We start from the raw sequence: 20,106 nt of genomic DNA on the forward strand, positions 1-20,106 counted from the left end.
TATTTTTTTTTTTGAGGCAATGGGGTTAAGTGACTTGCCCAGGGTCACACAGCTAGTGAGTGCCATGTGTCTGAGACTGGATTTGAACTCAGGTCCTCCTGACTCCAAGGCCGGAGCTCTATCCACTGCACCACCTAGCTGCTCCCACACTTTACATTCTAATCAAGCCAGGCATCTCAGCAGGTAAACTTCTGGGCCTGGAGTCAGAAAGATCTGAGTTCATCTCTAGCCTCAATTACTTAACAGCTGTGTGACCTTGTTGGGCAAGTCATTCATTCACCCTGTTTACCTCAGTATCCTCAATGGTAAAATGGAGATCAAAATAGCAAGTACTCCCAGGGGGATGTTGTGAGAATCATATGAGACACTGTCCCTGGAGTCAGGAGGACCTGAGTTCAAATCCAGTCTCAGACACTTATTAGCTGTGTGACCCTGGGCAAGTCACTTAACCCTGATTACAGAGAGAGGAAAAGAGAGAGAGAGAGAGACAGAGAGAGAGAGAAATAGACAGAGAATCATATGAGATAATATAAATTACTTAACATAGTGCCTGGCACATAGTAAGCACTAAATTAATGTTCCCAGGGCAACTAGGTGGCGCAATGGATAGAGCACAGCCCTGGATTCAGAAGGACCTGAGTTCAAATCTGGCCTCAGACACATAACACTTACTAGATGTGTGACCCTGGGCAAGTCACTTAACCCCATTGCCTAGCCCTAAAAAAAAAAAAATGAATGTTCCCTTCCCCTTCCCCTCTCTATATAACATTCCATCTCCTGTCTTTTCCTTTGCACAGGTGCCCCAACTCCTCATGCTTAGAGTGTTCTCCCTTCTAACTTCCATCTCTATCAGGTCCCTTTCCTGATCCTTTTAGTTGCTAGTATTCTCCTCATCTTGAAATTATTTTTTTTATTACTTTGTGTTAGATGTTATGTTTACTTATCTGCACAGTGGTATTCTAGTAAATCTTTAACAACCAGCTCTCCAAGGGAAAAAAAAAAGTATGCATGACACACTTTTAAGATTAGTCTGCATTATTAACATTCTCTCTATCACTTTCTTAAGTCTAGACAATTAACAGAACAATAAATCAAGCCCTGATTTGCTGAGTTCGCCAGTTTCCAAAAAAGTAAATGCTCTCATTGAAAATTTAACCCATCAGCCCTCAACAACCAGTTAGAACTGGCTCCAGAATATCCTTATCTGTATATATTTTGCACCTCACTTCCTCAAGTAGAATGTAAACTCCCTGAGGGCAGAGATTCTTTGACTTTAACATTTATCTTTGTATCTCCAGTGCTAAGTACAATATCTTTGGACATAGTAGATGCTTAATAAATGCTTATGAATTTAATTGACCTTGCTACTTTCCCTTTGTTCATTGGAATAATAAATCTTAGAGTGAATAAAGTATGCTATAGGTAAATGTGGCCAAATTTTACTAGAAATCTCACACATATTTCCTTCTGTACAGAACAGGAGAAACAGGGACAGAGCTGGACTTCCCCCAACAGGTTATTTGTTGGCTGTGTGTCTTTATGTATATATCACATATTTTTGTTCTTTGGACATTTTTCAGTGGTGCCTGACTCTTTGTTACCCCATTTGGGGTTTTCTTGGCAAAAATACTGGAGTGGTTTACATTTCCTTCTCCAGTTAATTTTACAGATGAGGAAACTGAGGCAAACAAGGTTACATGAGCTACTAATTGTCTGAGAACAGATTCGAATTCAGGAAGACCAGCCTTCTTGATTCCCAGCACTTTAATCACTGCACCACCTAGCTGCCTATATGTGTGTGCATATACGTATGTGTATATATACGTAATAAATATACACACACAATACATATATGTACACACATATGTATATGACAGAGTTCCTACCCTCAGGGAAATTAAAATTTCACTGGGTAAAAAAGACATGTGAACAAATTACTAGAGAGATATTGCTACACTGGAGAAAAACAAATGTCCTAAAAAAGGGAAGAGGATGTCATCTGCCAGCACTAGTCCAGTTGCTTGATTTAAATTTCTGGGAAAATTCTAAATTGAAAAGAGATGGCTAATAAACATTTAGGAAAGCAAGTGGTTATCACAATGAACCAGCTCGGCTTCTTCATGGTCAACTTATGCTCAGACTAGTCTTGTCTCCTTTATCCACAGGATTCCTAATCTGCTAGAGAATAGGAATGTGATCGATGCACTTTACCTAAATTTCAAGGAAGTTTTTGATCAAGGGCCTCATGCTAGTCTAGTGAAAAAGATGAGGACAGATTTAAAAACAGTTGAATTCCCTGACTCAAAGAGTAGTAATGATAGTCTCATTCAATACTCCATTAGCAAGTCTTTAGTAGAGTGTCTTAGGGATCAGGGGCCAATTGGCCATTTAAAATTTTTATGAGTTACTTGGATAAAGGTGTAGATGGCATGCTTATGGCAAGTGTCACAGAGCTAGGACAAATAGCTATTAAATTGCATGACAGAATCAGGATCCAAAAAGATCTTGGCAGATTAGAAGACAGGGCTCAATCTACTAAAATTAAATTTAATAGGAACAAATATAAAGTCTTGTATTTGCATTCAAGTCAAAAATCAATAAGTACATTGGAAGAAGTAGATAGTGAGTCCATCTGAAACAGGATCTAGGGAGTTTAGCAACCTTCTGCTAAAGAAACTTAGTCACCAGTAGGATATAGTGGTCAAAAAGGCTAATTCAATTAGATGCTAAATTGAGAAAGGCATAGTATCCTGAACTAGGGAGATGATCGTCCCATTGTGTTCTTTCCTGCTAAGACCTTATCTGCAGTGTTGTGTTCAATTCTGAGTCCCACATTTTGGGAAGGACATCTAAAAGGGAAGGGAAGGCGGGGAAGGGAAAAATCATTTATTAGACACCCACTCTGTTCCAGGCAATGTGCTAAGCACTTTACAAATATTATCTCATTTGATCTTCACAATAATACTGTGAGGTGGGTGATATTATTATCCTCATTTTACAGTTGAAGAAACTGAGGCAGTCAGAGGTTAAGTGATTTGCTGAAGTCACTCAGCTAGTAAATGTGTGAGGCCGGATTTGAACTGAGGTCTTCTTGACTCCAGGCCCAGTGCTATTTACATTGTGTCATTCAGCTGCCTCTAAATGTAGGAGATTGTCCATATAGGGGCAACCAGAATGGTGAAGGAATTTGAGTCTATGCCATATGAGGGTGAGATGGAGGAACTAGGGATTAACTAGCCTTAAGAAGTAAAGACAGTGGTACAGTGGATAGAGCTCAGGCCTTGTAGTCACGAGGACCTGAGTTCAAATTCAACCTCAGACACTTGACACTAGCTGTGTTACCCTGGGCAAGTCACTTAACCCCAACTGACTCACCAAAAAGCAACAAAAAAAAAAAAGTGACGACAGAAGGAAGGAAGGATAGAGCATGTATTAAGTGCTTATTGTGTGCCAGGCAAAGTGCTAAGCACTTAACAAATATTATCTCATTTGATTTGAGAGATTACACATGACAATTGTATTCAAGGACTTAAAAGACCATCAGGAGGAAGAGGGAATGGATTTCTTTAGTTTGACTCCAGAGAACAGAGGTAGGTACATTAGATAGAACTGGCAAAGAGGTAGGCACTGATGTTAGGAAAACATTTCCTAATAAGTGCTGTTGTTGTTGTGGTTGGGTGGTTCAGTGCTGTCTGACTTTTCATGACCCCATTTGGGGATTTTCTTGGCAGAGATACTAGAGGGATTTGCCCTTTCCTTCTCCAGCTCATTTTACCAATGAGGAAATTGAGGCAAACAGGGTCACTCAGCTAGTAAATGTCTGAGGCCAAATTTGAACTCAGGAAGCTAAGTCTTCCTGATACCAGACCTGGTGCTCAAACCACTTCACCACCTAGCTGCCCCTCTAATAAGCAGAGCTGTCCAAAAAGTGAATTAATGGGTTTTCCTTCACTGGAGATTATTTTTCCAAGTAAACGTTGGATGACCACTTGTGTACATTTTTAGTGGAAATTCTTTCTTTGCATATGAGCTGAACTAGATTGAGGTCACCCTGAACTCAGAAAATCTGTGATTAGTATGTAATAAGTACCATGAGAAAAGATTAAACAAAGTACCATGGGAATTTGGAGGGAGAAGAGAATACCTTCTGCTGAACAAATCTATCAAAACTTCTAAGCTGAAACTTAAAGGTTGGGTATGATTTCAATAGTGGAAGACAGAGAAATGCAAGAATTTCCAGGCAGAAAACACTGGCAAAGGTAGAGAAGTATAGAAATTGGGAAAGTGATACACATAGTAGGTGCTTATTAAATTCTTGTTGATTTGAATTTTAAAAAAATCCTTAGAACTGTTGTGTTTGTTTATGTGAGTTAATGGGAAAGAACAGATGAAAAGTAGCTTTAGAAGGAGAGGCCCTTTCCAACTCTGATCACTTCTAGGTGCCACAAACTAATCTTTCTAAAGCACAGCTATTAAAATTGAAATAGTTCCCTGTTGTCTACAGGAAAACTAGGTGATACAGAGGATAAAGCATTGAACCTAGAGTCAGAAATGACCGAATACAAATCTGGCATCACATATTTACTAGCTGTGTGATTTGAACAAGTCACTTAACCTCTGTCTGCCTCAATTTCCTCAACTGTAAAATGGGAATAATAATAGCACCTAACTCTTAGGGTTGTTGTAAGGATCAAATGAGATGATATTTTTTAAAGTGTTTAGCACAATGCCTGGCACAAAATAGGTACCTAATAATTGGTTATTTCCTTCCTACTATATAAAGCCAAAATCTTTATCCTTGTGTTCAAGGCCCTCTTAAACTAGTCCTAATTTAGTTTAACTTTCTAATCTTCTTTCCTCTATAATCTGAACACTAAAATACCTTTAAAGTCTTCTCTCAGCCTATTCAACCTTATAAGAACTTTGATCCAGATAACCTGGATTACTCATCTCCCCTTCAACATGATTGATACTTTCCCACATCGACACCTTAGCCAACACTTTTCCAAGATTGAAGAAAGGCATTCCAGCAGCCTCTCCATGCTTTTGGAATACTCTTCTCCAGTCTTATTCTATTAAAAGGCTACCCACCTTTTAAGACTCAGCTGAAAATCCCCTTCTTCTATGAAGGATTCCTTGGTCCTTCTAGCTAAAACTGATTACTCTGTTACCTCATCTCAGAGCATTTCATGGACTCTTCATGTAAATGTCCTATTATAAATTATATCATATCTATCTGTATACATGGTTTAACTTGCACTACAGACAACAAGCTTACTGGGGAAGCAGACTGTCTTATTTATCTTATCTTCCAACTACCTTGTACAATTCATTGCACATAGAAAGGTACTTACTAATTATTCAGACATGGCAGTTACTTAATAACAACTTAAACACACACATACATATATATATATAGTATACACACATGTAGCTATTAAGCACTATGTCTAAATAATTAGCAAGTACCTTTCTATATACAATATATATGATATACACATATATGTATATGTGTGCATGTATGTATATACACATATATATGTATGTGGTTAAGTAGTTATTAAGTAACTACTATGTCTAAATAATTAGTAAGTACCTTTCTATGTGCAATGTATTATGCAAGGCACTTAGAAGATAGGATAAATAAGACAGTCTGTTTTTCCAAGAAGTATCTGTTTATATATATAAGTACATACATATGTACATACATACATGCATATGTATTTATGTGTATAACTCCTCCCATCTTTGTAGAATGTAAACTTTTTAAGGGTAGAGTTTCTTTCATTTTTTCCCCATTCCAGTACTTAATCCAGTGTCTTGTACATAGCCGGCACTTAATAAATGTTTATTGAATTGAATTAAATAAATGTGTCAAATGGTTAAATTTATTTAATGTATATCACACACCAGTGTTGGCTAAAGACTTTCTATTAGGATATTCCTGATGTCTACCTTGGTTTCTTATTTTATGCCATAACATTTCTTTTCTCTGTTATAAATTCACTTCCTGATAAATCATTCTGCTTTCAAACACATGCTTTTCCTCCAGCCAGGAGGTGGTGGTGGTGGTGGAATAATTAACATGATTAATTATTGTGACATTTAAATAAATACATTTGAGTACTAATTATTTATTGGCTGATGAAGATGACAAGAATGTTCATCAATTCTTCTGCCCTATTATAAAATCAATGGTCTCTCTGTCGAGTCTTAAGTCCCTGCCAGTAAAGAAAGAAGGCTATACTGCCACAGAATTTATTCCTACAATGAGTAAATTGGTCTGGGACCTAAATATTGGGTTATGGAGTAGAACTTAATATAAAGAACACATTGCACAAATTAAACATTTTGTGATAAGCAATGGATCAGATAAAGGAGAGAGTTCTGACTTCCTTTTTAGAAGCAACCAAACTATATGATTCCTGAGGTCCCTACTAAAACAAACCTTCAGTTTTTAGACGTATTTATTATTTGTTCTTAAGTTAAAATTTTTTTTGCAGGTCTTTTTTTTTTTAAGCAAATTATTTCAGTAAGTCATCCTAATCTCCCTTAATAACAGTTCCTTCTCTCTGAGATTACCACCACCTCTATATGTCTTAAATATACATAATTGTTAACATATTGTCTCCTCCATTAGAATGTCAGCTCCTTGAGGGCAGTGACTGGCAGATAGTAAGTGCTTAATAAATTCTTGTTGATGGACAGAAATGAAGGAAAATGGGTTGGACTTGACTACCTCTGAGGTCCCTTTGAGGTCTAAGATGCTATATTCTTATTATACATAATAATCTGGCTCCATCTCAAAATCTTTACTCTTGCAGTAAGCATACTGCATGGGTCTTGCTTTGGATATAAGCAAACCCCAGGCAGAAAGGAAGACTGAGTGCTGTATAAGAAATGAACTGTGACAGATGAATGGTGCAGATGGGCTCTTATTCCCCAAGCCTGCTAGACATGTCTGACTATAAGTATAAAACTTCTGGTCGTGACTTTACTCCTTAGGAGAGAGAGTGAGAGTTTCAACCCTTCAAAGGCCCAGGAACAGAACCACCATGATTCTGGGAAGAAAGTAAGGGAGGGGAAAGGGCCAAAACTGGAGTGTCAACACACAATTGATATGAGTTTGATGACAAATGCTGGATAGCTGTGAAAATCAATAGGTTATTATGAGTGATTAAGCTCCTATTCCTCCTAGATACTTGGGCTTTCCAGTTCTAATTTTGTGCTTGGCATACCAAGCAGTGATCCTTTCATTCCCTTCCTATGAACCCATCAGACCCAGCAGCTACTTCTGGGGATTGAAGGTGGTAATTATCAGGGACTAAGTTCCCTCATCAGAAGATAAACCAAGCAATGACAGCCAAGAATCAGGAAACACTACCTTTACGTGCCCCCTCAAATTCCTAAACCTAACCAGTAGACTATATGTTTATTTCAGACTAAGGATCACCAAGTGCCAGCACCACCCAAGTTCATATGGCACCTTGGTATTTTCTTTGTAGGCCTAGAGATCTCAACCAAGGAGACCTGCCTTATTCCTCGTTGGGATTGGTTCCTGGGAATTTCATGAAATCCCACCCTTCTATATTTGCAGCTCAAGAACCATTTTCTGCGTGAATCCTTTCCTAATCCTCCCAACTGCTAGTGACCTTCCTCCCAAACTTCTATGTGTATATGCATGTGTATGTTAATGTTGTACATGTTTATTTGGGTACTCGTCTCCCTTGTTAGAATGTAAACTCCTTGAAGGACTATTTCATTACCTGTTTTTGCATCCCCAGTTTCTAGTACACAGGAGAATCCTCAAGAAATGTTTGTTGGTTGATTGATTTTTGGGAGAATGTCTTTTTTACCTTCCAGGTCAAAATTCACCCCCTCCCAATACATCATCTTCAAAACAATGAAGCAGTTAGACCTCTGGCCAATACCTTAGTATCATAGGAGATCATCTAGTCTAAACCCTTCATTTTATAGATAAAAAAGGTGAGACACAGAGAGGTTAAAGTGACTTAGCCATAGTAACTATCTTACACTTGTAGTAAGAAAAGAGGCAGGACTTGAATCTAGGTCATCTGACTACTGGCAGAGCCAATGTACTTTCCCCCGTACCACTCTCTATTGGGGTACCACCTACTTTAGGGATCTGTGACTTTAACTCTTTCCAACCACAGTTTCTATATGAGTTACTGTTCCATAAAGCATGCATAATAGCATAGTATTTTGCACATAGTAGGCACTAAGTAAATTTTTGTTGAATTTAAATCAGTTCTCCCTTCTCCACAGAACACCCTATTCCATGCTAGATGTGATTTTTACCCCTGATTTTAATGTATTTTTATATTTACATTTTTTATTTTTATATAATAATCCCTGCTAGATCATGATTTTTAAAGATTCCAAGAACACCTTCAAAGAAGATAAGGCAAATACCATTCCTCAAAGAAACATCATCAAATTGAGGACTTAGCATTCATCATCCATCCATTCATTATTTCCAATTCACCTGCTTTCCTCTGTCATTCCAGTAAGTTAGGTGACTACTCTCTGAGTAGTTCATTTGGTGGCCTAGCACCCATCTCTCCCATGCTTAGCACCTACACCTCTCCCATGCTTTCCATTTCTAGCTATCTCATGTTTCATTGCTTACTTCTCCATTAAACTAGACCTTGCCCAGCAACCCCTTCAATCATGTTCATCAGTTTAAATGATGATTCAAAGTTGAAAGGAATTCAAAATTTGAGTTATTCTGGATTTTTAGTACAGATAGAATAAGTTTCTAATATCTCATTCACTTTACAGGAAATATTCAGATTTTAGCTAGATATAAAGAAAAATCTCACAATGAGTAGATCTGTCCAAATAGGCTGTCTCTGGAGGTGACAGTTTCCTTATCACTGGATGCCTTCAAACAGAGTTTGGATGACTATTGTGAGTATGGTGTATTGGTCAAATAAAAGCTGGAGTAGATGACTACTGAAGTTCCTTCCAATTCTGATATTTTGTGATTCTAGAGGAATAAAGGTATGAGTCCCCAGGACCTGGGAAAGACAAGTCAGGGAGAACAATTAAGAGTCAAGATGAGGGCCTAAACAAAGGAGGTAATCATGTGAGTAATTCGAAGGAGATAGGTTCAAGAGGTATTGTGGAAGGAGAGTTGACAAGATTTAGCAGCTGATTGGATGAGGAAGTGTGGGAAAGGCCCTTTGCTACCAAGAAAGAGCCCTACTATAATATAATGGATAGTGGTTGCCCCAAAGATTCAAAGTGAATCTCCTGGGTACTTGGAGAATAACACTTTCACATCAAGTTCTTTCCTTTCCCTCTTTAGTAATGGGATACCTAAGGCCAGGGCACTGAAGACTCCATTCTAGAAGATCTCAAAACCTCTCAGAAGGCCATGTTCCTTTTGTACCATGGACGATCATTTGTACCAGGTAACGACTGGTCTATTAATGCTTTGTTGTGGCTGTTCAGTTGTTTTTCAGCCATGTCTGATTCTTCATGACCCCATTTGGGATTTTCTTGGTAAAGATACTGGAGTGGTTTGCCATTTATTTCTCCAGCTCAGTTTACAGATGAGGAAACTGAGGCAAACTGGGGTAAGTGACTTGCCCGGGGTCACCCAGCTAGTGAGTGCTTGAGACCAGATTTGAACTCAGGAAGAGGAGGATTTCTGACTTCAGGCCCAACACTCTATCTACTGTACCACTTAGCTGCCCCATTAATGCTTAATACCCCTAAAATATCCACCCTTCCCAAGAAGCTACTTCTGGTGCTGTCATCATATCCTATAAAGTTTGGCTGCTGTTTCCAGCCCAAAATGACACACCACCCTAGCACTTTTTTTTTGTCTTCTTATTCTAGATTAGCATGTAGGACATATCTCTGTTTATTCCTCTTGCCTTATTGTTGCAGTTATCTGATCTAGACTTACATTATTGATCCCATCCTGCTTAATTCCATCTCACCTCCTCACTTGTTCTACTACTAGCCTGGTTTCCTGACCAAACATTCATCTGCAGCCTTGACTTTATCTCAGACTCAGAGATCTAGTAAACACCACGCCTGCAGTTATCAGCTGCAGACTTCTGCATTCCACTTCTTACCACTGAACAGCCATGTGGCGGAACTAAGGAATTATCACTAGCTGTAGGCATGCCCTGCCCATCCTTCCTCAGACTCATTTAGGGGCAGAAATAGTCCCAAATATTGACTCTTTAAACCAAAGGATGATAACATAACCTCTTTCTCTTCCTACTCTACCTCTATATTTCCTGTGCATACAAGAAGACTTCTTATAATCTTCCTGTCATTGTCCTTACCTACTCTTCTGATTCATGCTTATTCTCTGTTCTTCAGAAAAATATTTTCCTCAGAGCATATGCCTACTTCTCCAGCCCAAATTGGGCAACTCTTAAACAATACAGCAGCCAATCAGAAGGTGACTGCTGGATTCTAAACCTGTGTTTTGAACCAACAATATAAAGCCTACAACTCTTAGTCCTCCAAGGGTAAATAGTGCTTTATGAACTTTGCAAAAATCATTGCTAGAGGCTTCTTTTTCCCCCCTTGTGGGACAAGAAAGTGAAGTATTCATCTACCATATCTCCCAACATGATGCAAGGAAGAGAGTGAGAGCTAGCCTAATAATGCATCAGTGGAATCATAGGATCTTAGGCATGGGATAGTGTTGGGGGATGAGCAGTGACTCTGAATTCAGAGGCATGGGTTCAAATCCCCACTCTGTTCATTATTACCTGTGTGACCATGTGAGAGTCACTGAAGAATGGTTCAATTAAATAAGGGGTCAGTAGACTATGTCCCACAGACCAAATCCCAAATTGTCAGCTTTTTTTGTATATCCATTGAAGCAAAAGATGCTATGCACAAGAGTTCCCATTTTAATTGCACTGCAAACTAACACACAGCCAATCATTTATTGTACTAAGAGGCAGCTAGGTGGCCCAGTGGATAGAGCACTGGACCTAGAGTCAGGAAGACCTGAATATAAATCCATTTTCAGACACTTACTAGCTGTGTGACCTTGGACAAGTCATTTAACCGCTGTCTGCCTCAGTTTCTTCATCTGTAAAATGAATATAATAATAGCACTTACCTCCCAGGATTGTTGTAAAGCTCAAATGAAATAATATTTATAAAACTCTTAGCATAGTGCCTGGTTCATAGTGATAGGGGGGATTTGGGCTATAATTTGCCAACCCCTGGTACTGCATCAAAGGTTCTTAACCTTGCCTGTATCTTGGACCCATTCGGCAGTACAGTGAAATCTATGGACCCCTTCTCAGAATGTTTTTTAAATGCATAAAATAAAAAAAGGATTATGAAAGAAACCAATTATATTGAAATTATCAGTTTATCAAATAAGTTATCAAAACAGTTATCAAAATGTTATCAAAATAGTTTATGAAAATATTTTAAAAAGTAAATTCATGGACCACATATTAAGAACCTCTTAACTGGATAAGCTCAAAGATCCTTTCAGTCTCTAAATTTTATGATCCTATGAAACTGATGCCAGGGTCACCAGATAGTTAGTGACATCATCAGGATTAGATTCCACAATTCAATGTTCTTTTGATTATAGCCACTCCATAGAATCAAACCAAAACAGCTATGGTACATAGTTTTCCAAGTTGCATTGAATAAGTGAAAACATTAAGTGCAGACTTTTGTCACTTCATTTCTGTATAACCTAACTTTGGTGAATTTCAGACCTCAAAAAAAAGATAAGGCCTCAGTTGTCCTCATCTGCAAAATTGGGAAGTAGGAAGAGATGATTTCTAAGGTCAGTTTCATTTCTACCATTCTATGAAATTTAGAGAGTTATCACATATATGCATATGTGTATGTGTGTGTATGTGTATGTACACATGCATGTATACACACACATATCCCAAGAAGTTCAAGTAAAGAAAGAGAAAGAAATACATTATTATGTATAATGCCAAACATTCATTGCATCATTTTTTTGTAATAACAAAGAACTAAGAGAGAAGTGGGGAATGGCTGAACAAACTATGATATGGGGATGTAATGGAATATTATAATGCCGGGAAGAAATTATTATTCTGAAGAGTTTAGAAAAAAACATGAGAATTCTTGTATGAATTGATACATAAGCAAAACCAGAAGAACATACAGAATAACTACAGTCAAGTAAATGAAAATAATGTTGAAAGGAAACTCAAATCTTATTGACTTTAATGGCTGATCTTGATTCTGGATAACAGATAATGAAATGTCACTCCTCTCAGCAGAGGTGGGGGACTCCAGAACAGAATACTGTATATACTGCCATAAGTGGTGACTGTATTGGTTGCTTTTGTGTAACCAATTTTTCTTTGTTATAAGGGAGGGATCAAAATTTCTCTGTGTGTATGTGTATCCTATATGTGGATATGATTGATGTAAAAGCAAAAGATATCAAGAAAACTTAATTTTTAAAATTAGCTTAAAAAAAAGAACAATCCTAGGAGTTTTACACCATTTATGATAACCTGATAAAAAGGTTTTAATTATATTTAATTTAGCTAGTAGTCAAGCTTCTGGAATCTTCTTCTTCAGCTATTTTTCATTCTTAGATACATGTCATGATGAAATGATAGTTCAGTCATATCAACATATATATATTATATATTTAGTTTCTTCTTACAAAATAGCATATCAAGTTCATGTTCATTCAGCTAATACACGGAGGGATATAATATGTGATGTAATGCCTAGAGTGATGGAATTGGGACAAGGAAGACTCCAACACTTAGTAGTTGCAAAAGCACGGGCATTTCATTTACCTCTCAAAGGCTTAGTTTTCTAAGCTGTAAAATGGGGATAATAAACATGCAATATTTAACCTACAGGGTTGTGAGCCTCAAAGGAGGTACTGTATATAAAGCACTTGGTGTAGTGAATAGAGAATTGGCCTCAAAGCTAGGAAAACCTGGGTTCCAGGCCCACCTGTGACATATACTGGCTGTGTGACCCAGGGCAAGTCATTTAACCTCTAGGTTGTCCTAGGCAATTCTCTAAGACTTTAAGTTGCAGATAAAGTGCTAACCTGCATTAGTAGTGGGTATTTCCTTACCTGAAAGTTCCCTATATCGATGAATCAAAGGTGAAGTCTCTATCTATTATTTTACTATTATTATTATATGAAGAAGTAAAATTCTATAGAATAGTCTCTCTTCCAGAGAATTGACTTTCTGAACTCATTTCAAACAATGTCAGTATCAATCAACATATAATTAATAAGGACCTTCTGTGCACAGAGCCCTTTCCTGTGTCTCTTAGTCATTTAGAAATCAATAACACTGACAAGAATGCCTTGGAAACACAAGCTGGGAGGACATGCTTTTGTTCATTAATCACCTTTCTCAGATCAGCACGATGCTGTTGTTTAACCACAATTCTAAATAAAACAGAGGTGATGCCAAAAGCTGAATCCCGTTTTGTGCAGACCTGTATTTTCATCCAAACATCCTCATCAATGACTCAGAACTAAGGCCCCTAACTGAATTGTACTAACCAGACATCAAAAGATAATAAGCCAATTTACTCTCTGGAAGACTGACAAGAAAGTATATGGCAGCAATGAGGCATCAAGCTTCAGGCCAGAATTAAAGTCTACAGAAGTAATACTGTCTGGTCTTCTGAACAGATGTGAGGTCTGGACCTGCAACCATCTTCACATTCAGTTACTGGGCATCTCCTGCCAGTGACTTTTATGAGCAATGTTTAGCATCAAATGGCAATACAGAACCTCTTAACAACGAGATAGTGGAAAGCAGTCATGCCACAATCATGAAGGGAAAAAATAAGACCGCTGGAGCAGGGAATTTGAGGACAAAGAAAGAAACCAGTCTTGCCAACTTGCTTCTGTGGTGAATTAAATCATGGTTGATAGTGAAGAAGATGAACAGATGAAATGTTATGAAGATATGCTAAATATAACCTGAAGCAATCGTCCATTTCTAGACAGCTGGGAAATAAGTGCAGATCCCCAAACATCCTGGCCACTGACTTTATATGCTGGTAATGTGGACAGGGTTGGTTGCATTAGAATGTAAGTGCCATTTGATTCCTGTGGAGAAAATGGAGAGCCCTAAGCAGAATCCTACTACCCTGAGGACAAGGAAGCCTGACTCAAGTATGTAATCACTGCATCAGATAACGTAGCCCACAGATTTACTTACATAGTCATGCTTATTTTCATAGGGCATATCACTTTTATAATCATCACTTGCAAAGGTTTGAGGTTGGTAATTTGGTAAAGTGTTTGGCTGTTTGCAAAATGACAGTGATTGCTCACTGCTGAGTAAACACAACTGTTTTCCATGTGGGAAATGCTAGTGGTGGCAAAGAGCAGTCCACAGTTGAAGTTTGTTGGGAAAAACTAGGGGAGTCAGGATTTAGAGCCCAAAAGAATGTCAACATTGTGACCACATCAAAACCACATCAGGGTATCCTGGCCCCACTGGGTGCCAATGGAGAGAACAAGAGGATGGAATCCAACGGATATCCACATCTGTGTTGTACAACTTAAATTGTAGATGGAAGTCATAGGAATTGAGGACATTTAGGAACTGAGAGATCAGAATGTTTGAAGGGAGCTAGTGATAGGAAGGAAAAGAAGACTAGGAATCCAGTACCAAATTTGTTGAAGAAGAGGGAGAGTGACCTGGATGTTCATGACAGCAGCAAGGATTTGGACAATGATGGAATGAAATTTAAAGGAAGAGAGATGGTGGCTGAGTGAATGTTGTGAAATAGGAAAGATTGGGAAGTGGCAGTAAGAAACAAGTGTGAGAGAAGGAGTAGCCCCCAAAATACAGGACTGGATGAGTTGGTCCCTGATTGCTTCTTAGACTTGTTCTTACCTGTGGTCATAAGGCTGAGGGAGAAGGAGGTGTCATCTAGTTGGGAGTGATGAGAGGGCTTTGGCAGGAAGATTGATTGAAAGGAGAGATACCACTAGGATCTAGGCAAATAAGGGGGTAGAGGTTGGGGGTGAGGAGCTCAAGACTTGTTCTTCACTCACTCCCTCAAGCCTTCATGTGGGATCCTGCTACTACTATATTGCTGATCTATAACCCCATATCTTGGGTACATCTCTTGCCTCAAATTCCTGCTTGCTCATTACCTTATGATTATGTTGTTAACGATTGTTTTTGTCTCAAATCACCCAAATCTTACTTCTGACCCCTTATTTCCTCTACAGACTCATTCAAATGGGGTCAGGCCTTTCCAGGCACATAATACAAAAGCTTAGGTAGAATCCCTGGTGAGAACTACTTTGAGCTCTACCTCTAGGTAGGGTCTAGTACATTGACATGCAAAGGAACATGTATTAATGCTCTTTGAGGAATAAGTATACTCTGCCTTTTTCTTTGTATCCTCAACATCCAGCACAGTGCCTGGTACCTGGGAGGCACTTAACAAAAGCTTATTTACAAAAGAGATAAGAAGACACCCCCACCTACCCCTTCATGGAGGTGGGAAGTCCACAGGTGTTACACAATGCACATGTTTTTAGACTTTTTCAATGTATCAATCAGTTGTGCTGACTTTTTTTCCTCTCTAAAAAAAAATATTTGTCATATGGGACAGCTCTCCGGAAGGAGAAGGGGTACATGGGATAACTATGGTGATATAAGAAACAGAAAGTATAAATAAAAACTTCTAAAAGCTTATTGATTGTGTTCTAAAAATCAATATTTAAATTAGTATTTTTCTTTTATTTTTTTTAACTGACAAATCTATTTTATCTCCTTTCCACCAATGTGAGTGGAAAATTAAAAAAAAATTATTTGTAACAATTGTGCATAATCAAGCAAAACAAATTCCCTCATTGGCTGCATTCAAAAAATACTGGTTTATATTTCTTTGTCTGCTAATATTTGTTAAGAGGATATGAACTCTTTGAGAGTTTAATATTAATTCTTCATTATAGTTTTGAGATCTTCTCTGTTGATTTCTCAACTTGTACTCTGTGTTTGCATTTTCCTCTTGAAATCTCTGGTGTTTCAGAGTTCTTTCTTTCTTTCTTTTCTTTTCTTTCTTTCTTTCTTTCTCTTTCCAAGAGAGCATGAAACAACAAGAAATTACAGAAGGGTTTAAAAGGAAAATGAAACCCATAAGAAAATATTTTTCCTTTGAAAACTAATCCCCATACCTCTTACAATTCTAATGTAACACTGGTTTGCAGAGTTTCTCAATATATCCAAAGTCCTATTAAACATTTTTCAGTAGAAATTCCTTCTGGAATTCTATACTTTCTGAATGACTATAATCTCCATGAGGCCAGAGATATGTATCTTCTACCTGCCCTAGAACTGAGCACAATGCTCTGCACACAGAAGGTGTTTTAAGATGTATTTATTGAATTAAAGTGAATTACATTTAACACTATCTTCCAATTAATTACTTGGCAGATTTGCCAAGTAATCAAATCATTGTCCACATGGTTATTTTATACCTTGTAATGCCTGAATAAGACTAGCTTTATAGAAGGCTGAGCAAATGAATGACAAGTAGATGTTAATGTAATCAGAGTGCCCAGATGACAACAGATGAAACTTGGAAAGTGCCCTGGGTTTGGAGTTATAAGGCCTTGATTCAAGTCCTGGTTCTGTCACCTGTCACTTAACTATTTTTGTGTCCAGAGAAGAGTACCTTTATTAATTTGAGCCTCAGTTTCTTCACTTGGAAAACTGACCTAACAATACCTACCTTGCCTACTTGACAGGGCCATTTTGAAGACAATGTCTCATAAAGCATGAAATACTATATAAAATTAATATTATTATTAGCTATCAAAAATATTCTTTGCACATATAGATTTATATCTCTTAAGTCTTTAAATTTTTCTGTCATCAAGTTTTCTTATTTTATATAATACTTCAATAAACTTGCTCTAAATAGTGAGGGCCTTTAATAATGTCATCAAGGCAACACGTTAATGAGTAAAAAAAAAAAAACTATCCCTCAATTCCACGATTGGAATTAGTGATGAAGGGAACACTGCCTATGTATTCGGAAGAGTTTCTGGCAAAACTTCATGCTGTGCTTATCTTGCCAAATTGGGGGAAAAAAGTTGGAACTGGCTAGTAGATTAAGAGGTATCACATACAGGTTTCTACTGCAGTAACAAACAATAAAGAACACAACTGAAATTAAGTCATAAACTCTTCCTTTCGACAGCATTCCTTTCCACTGCAAACAGCCATTTTAGGGCATTGGCAAAGGGTAGTATAAATTATATTACCATCCCACAGCTGATGAGTTTATAAGTCTACTGAGAGCAAGTTATCTGGCATCGTCACCATGCTGAGCTTGCCAAAGCTGCATGTGAGACAGACTGGCCTAAGATGTTGCTAAAACTGAAGAAAGGAAGGGTCTGAGAATAGTAGCACAGTAGGGGAGGGAATGAGGTGAGGTACATGTCATTAACTTGTCATTAAAACTTTCTGTTTCCTTAGCCCTCGTGACTCACCAATGCTGTTCAGCAAGACAATTTATTCAACAATAAATTACAACACAAGTCACGGGATAGTCAGGGATGTGTCTAAAGGAGGAAAGGAGAACAAACTCCCATAAAATAACCTCACTGTGTCAAAGCACACATGAATGTCAATATTTATTGAGGCAAATCCTGAAATAGCAGAGTAGGAAGGGGCCACAGAAGCCAGCAACTGCAACCTGTACCCAAATAAGAATCCCCTCAGTCATATGCAATGGCTAGCCAGCCCTTGGGGCAACTAGGTGGCAGAATGGATAGAGCATTGGGCCCGGAATCAGGAAGACTTATCTTCATGAGGTCAAATCCAGTCCCAGATGCTTATTAGCTTCGTGATCCTGGGCAAGTCACTTAACCCTGTTTGCCTCAGTTTCCTCATATGTAAAAATGAGCTGGAGAAGGAAATGGAAAATCACTCCAGTACCATCACCAAGAAAACCCCAAAATGAGGTCATAGAGAGTGAGACATGACTGAACAACAGCAACATTCAGCCCTGACCCTAAGACTTCAAATGAGGGGGAATTCATTATCCAATAAGACAGCCCATTCCACTTTTGGATAAACTAATTATACAGAAAATCCTCCTAACACCAAATCTAAATCTGCTTTCCTATCAGAACAATTCCCTTTGACAACCTTTCAAATCTGTGAAGACACTTTTCTTGCCCCTTCCTGTCTTCTGTTTTCTAACCTAAACATTCCCAATTTTTTGAGGCCATTCTCAAATGTCATAAATACATGGTTCTTCATCATTCAGTCTGCTTTCCTCTGGACGTTACCTAATTTACCAGTTCCTCTTAAAATGTGATGTTCAGAAACTGAAAAAAAAAAAGATACTCCAGACATGGCCTGACTGGCTAGGAGTACAACAAGATTGCCACCTCCCTTTTCCTGAATACTATTCCTCTCTTAATGTAGCCCCAGTTTGTATTACCTTTCCTGGTTGTCACATGATACTGACTCTTATTTAGCTTGTAGTCCACTGAAACCCCCAGATCTTTTTTTTTTTCTGATAAATTGCTATCTATCCACACCTTTCCCATATTATACTTGAGAGGCTGATTTTTGAGCCCGCTGTAAATCTTTACATTGAACCTCAGTTTCTTCATCTGTAAAATACTTGTGCTATGTGACTCTTGGGATTGTTGTAAGGAAGGTGACTAACAAACCTGAAAATCTTATACAAATGTGATCTACTACTATTATTACTGTTTATTTTACCACTTTAAAATGTGCTTCCATATTCCATTAGTATACACAACCAGGTCCTGAGAATAATGAATCCCTAAAATGGTCTTCTCCAATGTTCCTTTCTGGTTTTCAATTGCAGCTGGCCAAACCAGCTGTGTTCTGTAAATCCCAATAAGAAAAGCTGTACTTACTGGATTACTGGGTCAGTTTTTTTTTTTTTAAGGTTCCAATGAACACCCAGATTTCTTTTGAGATTTCTCATCAATTTGAGGCAGTGTAACTGGAATTTCCTCCAACATGAATCTAAATTATTTTCTTTATTATACTTCCCTTTATGATAAGGGGTGGATGTGAGGCATGAGTAATTAATATTTCCCAACTTAATCTAAATTATGTGAGGGGTGCCTAATTAAAAGAAAAGCTAAACCCGTAATGGAAGGTAAATGTTAACATTACATGATGAGGGCTGTATACTCTTTCAACTGCTCTCTTTGGGGCTGAGTCTTGTAAGGAACTGGAAGACTTTCCCATGGACCAGGAAAAATATTTGAAGACAGAGAAAACTGTAGCTGGTAAATGTTATTGCTAGCTCTGGGAGGTGAGGCTCACAAGGCTAATATTGCTTTGCTGAAGCTTGGCAAGCACCCGAGGGAGCCAAGGAGAGTATTCGGATCACTCTAGTCCAGTCCAAATGTCACTCTAACATTTGCAGAGCTGTGTGTAACTGCTTACAGAGAAGTCTCTGACAAGAAGGTCACGGTTGGAAAAAAAGTTGTTTAGGGAGTTGGAGGATGAATGAGCGTAGACAGAAAACTCAGGGATTTAATAGAAAATTCACATTCATTTTCTCATTTGCTCCCATTTTTTGAATTTCTTTCTTTTTCTTTTTTTAATTTCCCCTGCAGATTGTTGTTCACACACATAGACCTTCCTTCAGCTAACTAATCTCTGGTCCCTTTGAAGAATGAAGGGAGGAGTCTTTACCCACTGCCTCTTAAGTCCTTGCCTAAGACTCTACCCTTCCATGCCCTCCTTTGGCTCTTTGTAAACACATATTTGAAACACTTATGGAATCCTTCCTCACAGAAGCACTATGAGAAATGAAACAGAGACAGAGAAAAAGAGAGACACAGAGAGGAGAGAGACAGACAGACAGACAGAGGCAGAGAGACAAAGACAGAGAAAGAGAGAGACAGAGACAGAGAGCGAGAAAGAGAGAGAGAGAGAGAGAGAGAGAGAGAGAGAGAGAGAGAGAGAGAGAGAATAAGTACTAATAGGAGAGAGGCGTGGGGAAGGCTAGTGACTGCCCTTCTTCCATCCCTGTCTTGGTTACTTTATTTCTTTGTTTCTTGTAGGGCTGAAAATAACTTTTTCTCTC

The 20,106-nt window shown here is 38.2% G+C and overlaps 1 protein-coding gene across 1 annotated transcript in view; it reads right to left on the reverse strand.

Moving 5' to 3' along the window:
- The window catches only part of NRXN3 (neurexin 3), a 1,892,810-nt gene that overhangs the window by 1,223,453 nt on the left and 649,251 nt on the right, over window positions 1-20,106 (reverse strand). The window lies entirely within an intron of this gene.

Source organism: Vombatus ursinus, unplaced genomic scaffold (genome assembly GCF_900497805.2).
Source record: "Vombatus ursinus unplaced genomic scaffold, bare-nosed wombat genome assembly UNPS02014945.1, whole genome shotgun sequence".
NCBI lineage: Eukaryota > Metazoa > Chordata > Mammalia > Diprotodontia > Vombatidae > Vombatus > Vombatus ursinus.